Below are 10,090 nucleotides of genomic sequence, written 5' to 3'. Positions count from 1 at the left end.
TCCATTAGCCACAAGGTGGCACGCTTGTCAGTTCAGGTGCTATTTAAAGGCTGCTATTATGAAAAGTAGACAAGTACCAGCCCTGCACCTTTGCCAAGATTGAAATAGTATATACTGATTACCCAGAGTGAAATTTAGTTGCATTTGGCCGTTAAGGCTTCTTTCTCAAGCTTTCGTGGCATCTGTTGCCAGTATCATGATCATGTTTCATTGGCAAAAGAGAGAGTTGCCAGAAGCAAATGCTTGAATTGTCCCCACTCAAACATGACAATGCTTGCACGCTCGTAAATTTTACGGCAGCAGCTTTTTTTCCCTACAGCTTTCATTGTCTACCACTGGTATAATCATCATGTTTAGAATTGTCACCTCCCTGGCAGAAGTTGCCCTATGAAAGAAAACTTTATCTGTCCTCACCCAGTATTGGATACTGAGCCCGCAACGTGTGAGCCATTGTGCCAACCCACCATCATTGGTACACTCGTTAATGTCAACATCATTGTCTATGGAATTTTTGATGCTGGCTATTAGTATAGCAGTAATTTGTTGTAATAAGCACGAAAGGAGGTAGGCAATGAAGGACCGTGAACTACATAACTTGCATCTCAGGGGACACTTTAAATGTCCAGCTGCGGCCATGAGAAAGACGGAGGTTAAGAGTAAAGATATAGTAGAGACGAAAGTTATGTATATGTAAAGAAAATATGAAAGTGTGAAAAGAGGATATACCAATACGTAAATACATGACTAGGCTATATATGCTTCGCATAGCACCAGGTGATCAACAAATAATGAAAAAAAAAAAGAAAGCTAAAATCCAACCGACTAAAAAGTAGTTTCACAGAAATGCTTAGGAGAAACTGGGAAAAAATTTATTGCCAAATTAGCTATACATTGACAGGTGATGCTTCAGTGAACAACTATTCTGGTGATAAAATCTTTTCCTTACTAAAAAAATTTGCCAATGATTATGACACTTCCTAATGCGAAATTTGAGCGCAGTTGTATAGATCTGTTCATTTTGCGATATATTGACTGGCACGGACAATCTGCCTTGGGCGGCACATTGCAAAAGGAGCAATGTGTGGCACAACTGTTTCGCTGCCTCGTTAATCATGACGTGTGGGCGTGATTCACAGCCACCACCACAGACAGACCTCTGCTCATGCAGCGCCTTGTTTCCATACAGACGATGTGCGCTACTCTGGCGCCATCTCGTAGCTATCATCATAGCAAAGCCCGTTGTGTGTGGCACTACGCTTTTCTAATGCTTTCACCATACCCTCCTCCTCTGCTTTCCTCCTTGCCCTCACTTTGCTATCGCCATCTTTCATCCGTGCTTTGTGTTGGCTCTTACTTTTTCTGTGCTCGTTCACTTGGTTACAAGGATGTCGAGGGACGCTGCCGATGCTTGCTGCAGGAACGGGTGCCTCACAGCTGTGCTCTAATAATTTTTGTATCCCTGTGCATATCTGTGAAAGCCACGCTGTGCTATTATCTATACATTTGATATGGTTGTATTTTCGCTCCTGTTACTTGCGTATTTTTTCCTGCCAGTTATCCAACCATTTTCATGGCCCAGTACTGCAGGCTATGCATTCGAACAGAACGTCTCAAACAGTGGCCTAGGACCCCATACATGGAGCACACAGCTGTTATCAAGTGTCCAGATAGCACTCAATGTGCAATCACCTATCACATGACACGTCCATTCTCGAATTCTGGGCTTAGCACATCTGTGTTCTTGGATAAGTGCACATTGACATCAGCAATAATGCACATTGCACTTACTCCGTCCTAACCGGTGAATACACCTGTGATACCACCACTCATGCCGCTGGTCAAGACCTGATCCATACCACAGTCATTATTATCATTCTTATTTAGCGTGCAAACATATATACACTCAAAAGAGGGCAAAGGGAAAGCAAGGGGCTGGCAACTGCTTCCAAAAGGAGCACAAGGCCTGTCTACTCTGCAGAAAGGAAAGAAGTAACAATGAACAAGATGACCCCTGGTCAGTAAAGTGATACGGACATCAAGTAATTATGTCATGTATATATGTACATACTCTAATGTAAAATGTACTTAATCATCATCTTTAACAATGCAGTATGAAATAAACATTTTATCTTTGCAATCTACGATTTATGTTTCGCTTCAGTTAATTACCACAGTTCACAAGTGCCATTCTACTACCAAACAATACCTTACACTATGTAGCGCTCAACTGGAGTAGCGGCTGCCAAAGTCAAAGGCAGAGAAAGCTTATCAATGGCGGGTGTGTGGCACCACTTCATAGCAGGGAACAATGACACTGCTGCTTTCAGGATGGACTGCACAACCGAAGACTGCACCACACAATCTCTAGGTCGCACCAGCATGAAAGCTTTGCACAATGGCGGTCAGAGCACGCTTGGCATTGCTGTGCTTGAATGTGCACAGAAGACAGTTTTGAGTGTAGCAGAAGTGACAAGGAGGATAGTGCTGCAAAGGTCATGGCTGAATTTGAATGCCTAAAGGTTTAATACAAGGCACATATACAACTTTTTGTTGAAAAACATTTGCCAGCAAGGAGATGACCTTTGAGGTCACACACATCTCGCATCTTTCATGAAACGTGCTGCTTTCCATTAAATGGCCCCTCAGAATGCTTCATGCACACTTCTGCATCATCGTGGTGCAGGACATGCTGATCAGCGTTCGACATTGTATGCCCGCGCAAGTTTGATATAGCGTAGGACAAGGAGTTCTTTCTGGTAGACGATGCTCTGACAGGGAAACTGGACTGACGTACTACAATAGTCTCTTACATCACTTTACCCAGCACCACCTTATCAGGAGCAAAAGAAAATTTCAGCATTAACTACTTACAGGAGGCATTTCTGCTACCAAAATGGACTTTGCAAATCTCGAGTCTCAACATGCCTCTGCATCACTTTTTTGGCTGATAGGTGAACATGGGAAGAAATTTACCAAACACGGAGTGCATGTGTAACCAATTTGATTGTTTTAGCAGCTGACAGCAGGCTTTTATTTTTGAGCACCTTATGCCAAAGTGTAAAACCACTGGTGCTCAGCATGTACAAGTATCGTCTGCTGTTAAAGGGAACACCTAATAAGTAATAGAGCTAATATGACTGGAATGCTCCTTTTAACTTTATTAGAAAGAAGTAGCTGACATGATCCACCGGACGTATGTGTATACATAGCAAAATACTAGCCTGTGTGCCCTTATGTAATATAGCAGCAATAACAGAAGGTAGACTACTGAGTGCTCTTTAACAATGGATCATACTCTTAGCCTTCTCTTGTGCGTGAACCCATGGTTGCCCCCACCTTTGGCTGTTGTTGCAGGCATCTGGGGGCTTGCACTCCAAGAGGATCACTTTACAATCTTCTTGGCACCAAGTGGTAATAAATGAATAGCCTCATCAAATTGTTTTAGGGAAAGCCAATAACTCGAAAAGCGTTTTTGCATCATTCTCAAGTTATTTGAGAGCACATTGTAAAAAGTGCAAAAATGAACTCGGAATGTCTGCCTTGTTTATCTCTCTCTGAAGCGTCAGTGATGTGCGACACGACCTCACCAAATTTAACTCTGTGGGATGTTTAGCTCTGTTAAGGAACGTTCCGGCAGAGCAGTTGCCAGGATGGCTTTGCAACGGTAGATCCACTGATAGCTTTCTCCTCCAGCTGGGCTTTCTTTGCTGCACTGTGACAAAAGGATTTGGCTTCAGCTGTCTGTTTTTCAGACAATCTTTTCATTCTTCTCTGAGGTCTCCTTATGCTCACTAAACTCTAGAGTTGAAAGGACACCCAATCCTGTAGCACCTCCTCAAAGATGTTGTGGTCTTTGTTGAACAACAGTATGGCAATGGAAGTGGCCAACTCCACAACACTGTGAAGCAAATCTTGTTTTTGGGGCCCAGCAACCAAATCTTGCTGTTGAAAGAAAAGGTTTGCCATAAACACAGCAAGATTACAGTTATTAGTCTGTCAGCCTGTTGTATGTAGGAATTAGCATGGCTTGCATTGGAGCACTGGTGAAAATAAGAGAATAAGCTGGTGCCACCTCAGCCATGGTTAGTGCTCACTTGTGCTTACACGAGGAGGGCTCATCATGTGGACAAAGCAAAACTTGTGCTTGTGAGCCTCACCAGTCAAGCATGAATGGAGAAAGCCGATACAGCTACCATGCCTCCATTAGGATCAGTTTTTGCACTCTTCTGGTTGTGTTCCAGATTCAGGCACATAAATTATTCACCTTGCATTTTATTCGAGTTCCAATATCTTTTGATATGATGACAACCACACAGGAGCAGCCTTGTAGTTGCAAAGAAGCACAAACTTTAGCCTACAGATTTGCTCAGAACTAAAAAGCAACATTAAATCAGTTTTTAATGGTAGCCTTTCAAAACAATTTCTTTCCATTCATTAGGTTGATTATTACTGCAGACAATGAAGGCCCCAATTTCCTTTACTGAATTTCACATTGACACCTCAGCGCTTGTATGTTGTCAAACAGATCACACAATCCCAAATTTAAGAGCACAGTCAAGCTTTGTATAGCAGCCTCATATGACACGCAAATATTTTTGTTAATCCAATGTTCATTTAAGCATATATTCATTACATGCCAATATCAGCAAGAAGTAATTTAGATATTACTTATATCTTATATTTTTATATTCTTGTTCACTATATCCAGGTTTGATGGTATCTTCATATTTTGGCTGTTTTGACCAAGGAAACATTCTTCAAACGTTCTAGGTCAAACCTTCAGTCCCTTTAAAATTCCATGTAGTCCTTTACAAATAACCAGTGAACTAAACCGTGTACAATCCACAAAAATCTGTAACATCACAGCCAAAACGGCGCAAAAAGCACCACCCATCTTCCATTTCCAGAAGATGGAATAACAGTCAATTCAATGAAAGATGGAGGAGACATAATGCTAGAAAAACTGGCGGCTCTCTATACAAGATGTCTGTCGACTGCGAGGGTCCCAGAAAACTGGAAGAATGCACACGTTATACTAATCCACAAAAAGGGCGACGTTAAAGAACTGAAAAATTATAGGCCCATTAGCTCACTCCCAGTATTATATAAAATATTTACCAAAATAATCTCCAATAGAATAAGGGCAACATTGGACTTTAGTCAACCAAGGGAACAGGCTGGCTTCAGGAAGGGATACTCCACAATGTATTGCACCCATGTCATTAATCAGGTTATCAAGAAATCCACAGAGTACAGTAAGCCTCTCTCTCTATATGGCTTTCATAGATTACGAAAAACCATTTGATTCAGTAGAGATACCAGCAGTCATAGAGGCATTGTGTAATCGAGATGTACAGACCGCTTACGCAAATACCCTAGATAATATCTACAGAGATTCCACAGCCACCTTAATTCTACACAAGAAAAGTAGGAAAATACCTACAAAGAAAGGGGTCAGACAAGGAGACACAATCTCTCCAGTGCTATTCACTGTGTGCTTGGAAGCAGTACTCAAGCTATTAAACTGGTAGGAGTAAGGATCGACGGCGAATACCTCAGCAACCTTCGGTTTGCCGATGACGTTGTTCTATTCATCAACACTGCAGACGAGTTACAACAAATGATTGAGGACCTTAACAGGAAGAGTGTAAGAGTGGGGTTGAAGATTAATATGCAGAAGACAAAGATAATGATGAATAACCGAGCAAGGGAATGAGAGTTCAGGATCACAAGTCAGCCTGTAGTCTGGGAAGGAGTACGTTTACCTAGGTCAATTACAGGGAATCCTGACCATGAGAAGGAAATTCACAGAAGAATAAAAATGGGTTGGATCGTATACAGCAGACATTGTGAGCTCCTGACTGGGAGCTTACCATTACCATTGAAAAGGAAGGTGTATAATCGGTGCATTTTACCAGTGCTGACATATGGGGCAGAGACTTGGAGACTGACAAAGAAGCTTGAGAACAAGTTAAAAACCGTGCAAAGAGCGATGAAACGAACAATGCTAAGCATATCTTTAAGAGACAGAAAGAGAGCGGTTTGGATCAGAGAGCAAGCGGGTATAGACAACATTCTAATTGGCATTAAGAGAAAAAAAGGGAGCTGGGCAGATCATGTAATGCACCGATTAGATAATTGTTGGACCATTAGGGTGACAGAATGGGTACCAAGAGAAGGGAAGCGCAGTAGAGGATGGCAGAAGACTAGGTGGTGTGAAGAAATTAGGAAATTTGCGGGTGCTAGTTGGAATCGGTTGGCGCAGGACAGGGGTAATTGGAGATCGCAGGGAGAGGCCTTCGTCCTGCAGTGGACATAAAATTAGGCTGATGATTATTAGTAAAGTTTATTCTCTCTTTTTCAATGTTATATACAGCATCCAAACATACATCGCCACATCAGGAGGGAGACTAAAGACTGTATATGCCTGACGAGGCCTATCCTCCTCGTGGTGACAAACAGTGCATTTGAGACGACAACAAGCTTTCTTCTAAAGTAACATTAAAATTGCACAAAAAAGGAACATCCACTATTCTGTACAGTATATAAATGTTTCAACATACTACTTTTTGAAATTACAGCTGTGAAAAGAAACAGGAAAGAGAGCACACAAAAATCAATAAATAAGTAAACCACCATTATCTAGCAATGTTGTAAATAATCTGCCACGTTAAGACTACAGTAGGTCTAAGTTGTGTGTTATGACCTAAGTAACAGATCCATAACTCTTTTTTTGTAAAGTATTTTACTTGGGAACCTGTGTATTAGCGTTTCGATATCTTTGTTGTCATTCAAGAAAGTTATAATGGTATGTTCAAAGGTCTGAAGCCCATAGTTAGTTCTAACCTCAGGAGTTTTGCGAGAGACATATCGGAGTTCATAAACAGCATCAGGCCGTGCAACTGAACAAAAGCTAAGGTTAGGTTTGCTGTGGATCAAGCAATGAGCCTCTATTGCCTGTCGAAGTGTTATTAACTTATATATGTTAAGATTGCCCAGTGGTCGCCAGTATTCTCGTGTACTCGAAGTGCAGGGAACATTAAGGATCGCTCTAATTGCTTTTTTTGTAAGATAAATAAGTTTAGGTTTGTAGATGTTGTTCTACCCCATACATATAAGCAGTAATGGAGAAGTGACTGGATAAGGGTAAAATATAGTTTTTTTAGCCTGGTTGGTAGAAGCCTTAATTTATGCATTAGTCCGACTGAGCATGATATCTTGGAACGCAAGTAATCAATATGCTCAGTCCAGGTTAACTGCTCACTGAAGACCACACCAAGAAAACATGTGGACCTCACATGTTCAATGTTTTCTCCTCAAACTGAGGACAGGCTCAAAGGTAAGAATTTTATTTTTAGGTTTAAATACTATAAATTTAGTTTTTTTCACATTTAGCTGAAGCTCATTGGCATGTATCCATAATGATAGTTCAGACAAATATTTGTTTGCATTTGCTATAGTGTTCAAGAAGTCATTACTGGAGAAAAATATGTTAGAGTCATCTGCATACAGAACTATATCAGCTGAACTAGGTACATTGATAATATCATTAATGTAAAGTAGGAAAAGTAAGGGCCCTAAAATGAAGCCCTGTGGAACACCTGTACATATTGTGCCAAAAGCAGATGGAACGCCGTTTACAACTGTGCACTGTATTCTTGACGATAAACAGCTATGAATAAGTTCCAGAGAAATACCCTTATTCCATAAAACAGTAATTTACGTAATAATATTTCATGTTTAATAGAATCGAACGCTTTTTTGAAGTCTAGGAATAACCGAAGTGTAATAAACTTATTTTCGATATTACTAATAATTTTGTCTTTTATTTTGATAAGTGCCATTTCAGTGCATTTTCCTTTTGGAAACCATACCGATCAATTATTATTGCTGATGTTTTAGCGAGGTAAGACGTCAATCAGCTCTTGATAACATTTTCTGCAATTTTGGAAAAAACAGATAAAACTGAGATTGGGCCCGCCTTTGTGAATGACACACACCCTAGCCGTTTTCAACTGCTGCGGAAATACATATCCCTTTTTCTAACATTAGGTTACATATGTGCACCAGGACGGGTGCAACTCGATTAGTTATAGTTTTCACTGCTTCCGCTTTAATATTGTTAGTTCTAGTAGAATTATTCTTTAGTGGTGACACGTACTTCTGCATCTCGTATGGCGTCGCCGGCTTGAGATAGAGTGAACTTGCAGAACAATTAAGCAGATAGTGAGTAGGGTCTGGACCGGTAGTAGTGACATTGTTATTAGCACATACAGTGAGAAAGTAATCGTTAAATTTGACAGAGAGGCACCTCTATAAACCGTTCCGTCGATCTTGATCTTTTTCATATCACTTTTGTCATATCACTTTTTCGGAGCCCACATCCTTAAACTTTGTTCTGTGAGAAAGGGGTGGGGGGGTCTCATCAGAAAATTTCGGGGGAGGGACGGGGTTCGGCCACCCCCAAACCCAACGTAGGCCATGCCAATGCAGGCCACGGATGAAACCTTGCACAGCCACCTTTCTGAGGTGATAGCTACACTAATCAAGCTACTAACAGGAGGATGTCGGTCAGCAGTGCAAGTGAAATTTTTAATACATGCCATTACGTTGGAAAAAGTGAGATAGCACTGAAAGGTGGCGAGCAAGTGTGGCAGCTTTGAAACCTAGCAGATCTATGAAAAGCAATGCTAGCTTTGACCATGCTGCACCATCCATGGAATCTGGTGCTGGGTGCCACAGGTTAGGGTGCTTTCTCAACTGCTCTATGACCATAGTTGCCACAGCATCACATTGTAGCGAAGCATATGTACGGAGCATTCAGTAGGTATCAAACGCAAACAAAGGGTACATGGAAGAACTGTTTACATGAAGGTTTCCTGGAATTTAAAATGCTCCAGTTGCTTGCATGATAACTCCATAGGCAGGAAAAAATATTAATGTTTCCTTAAGCATTTTTAAGGCTTCAATGTACATGGTACTTTCTATGGCCAAGTACACCGCAAGTGTGAAAGTAGTGTATCTACTTTTGACGTTACATGTCAAACAATTAGGGGCCCCTCTTGCTACAGTTGAGCAAGACATGCAAAAGCATGGGTGGCATGTGTTTTACTGATGTTTGTCCTGGTCATTGTACATGTGTTCTCAATGTGGTTCAGCCCTAAGCACCATTAGGGGAACCAGCGCAAGCCAGGAGGCACTATGGCAGTTTGAATGTGCAATTACTACAGCGAAGCTGTTAAGAGTTAGTTCTCCCAGCATCGTGCCCATGTGTAGACACAAAACTCACCATACATGGGCTGATCCCGAAGATATTGCAATGCCGGGCCAACCCGAGGCGGAGGTGAAGAAGACGTTAAGCATGCCCCATACAAGGGCCGGACTCGAAGGTAGTGCAATGCCGGGCTGAGCCGTGGCTGAGGTGAAGCAGGCGTTAAGCGCACCTCATACGTGTGCTGATCCCAATGATAGTGCAATGCCGGGCCGACCCGCGGTGGAGGAGCAGTTCACCATTAAGGGGCCCACATACACAGCTTCACTGGTCGTCATCCTTCACAGACCGGAAGAGTATCGAATTCTTAAAATATGCTGGCACTGCCCAGTCGGGAGGCCACGAAAATGGCACGAGACGTAGAATAAGTCATATACATGTACCAATGTCTGCTTTAGTCCAATGCATCCAGCCAAGCTCCGTTTGCGGCCATGTGCTCCTACATTCTAGAACGCTGGTGCCCAGTCAGATCAGAAGCCAGACGTGCACTTCAAATGAGCAGTGAATTTGCCGATGCAAAACCACAGAATGTACTACTGACAATGGTTTCCTCCACTCACTAGGCTGGGTTACAGTACTGCTGTTGGAATGCAAAGCTTTAGTGCTGGTTGCCCATCGAGTGACCACCAATTGTGGGTGCTACACGAGCCTCAGTATGAACAGACATGTATTTACTGTTCTCTACACCCACCAAGACTCCGAGTCTGTTCTTCAGCTATTTCATTTTCAAAGAGCCAACACTCTACCACTCTGAGCGCTTATGGATGTGTATGTCAATTAGGCACCTCAGCACTACAACAGCTTCTGTTAGCTTCTTCC

The sequence above is a fragment of the Dermacentor andersoni genome, chromosome 6 (genome assembly GCF_023375885.2).
Source record: "Dermacentor andersoni chromosome 6, qqDerAnde1_hic_scaffold, whole genome shotgun sequence".
In the NCBI taxonomy this organism is placed as follows: Eukaryota; Metazoa; Arthropoda; class Arachnida; order Ixodida; family Ixodidae; genus Dermacentor; species Dermacentor andersoni.
This window is presented reverse-complemented; position numbering follows the sequence as displayed.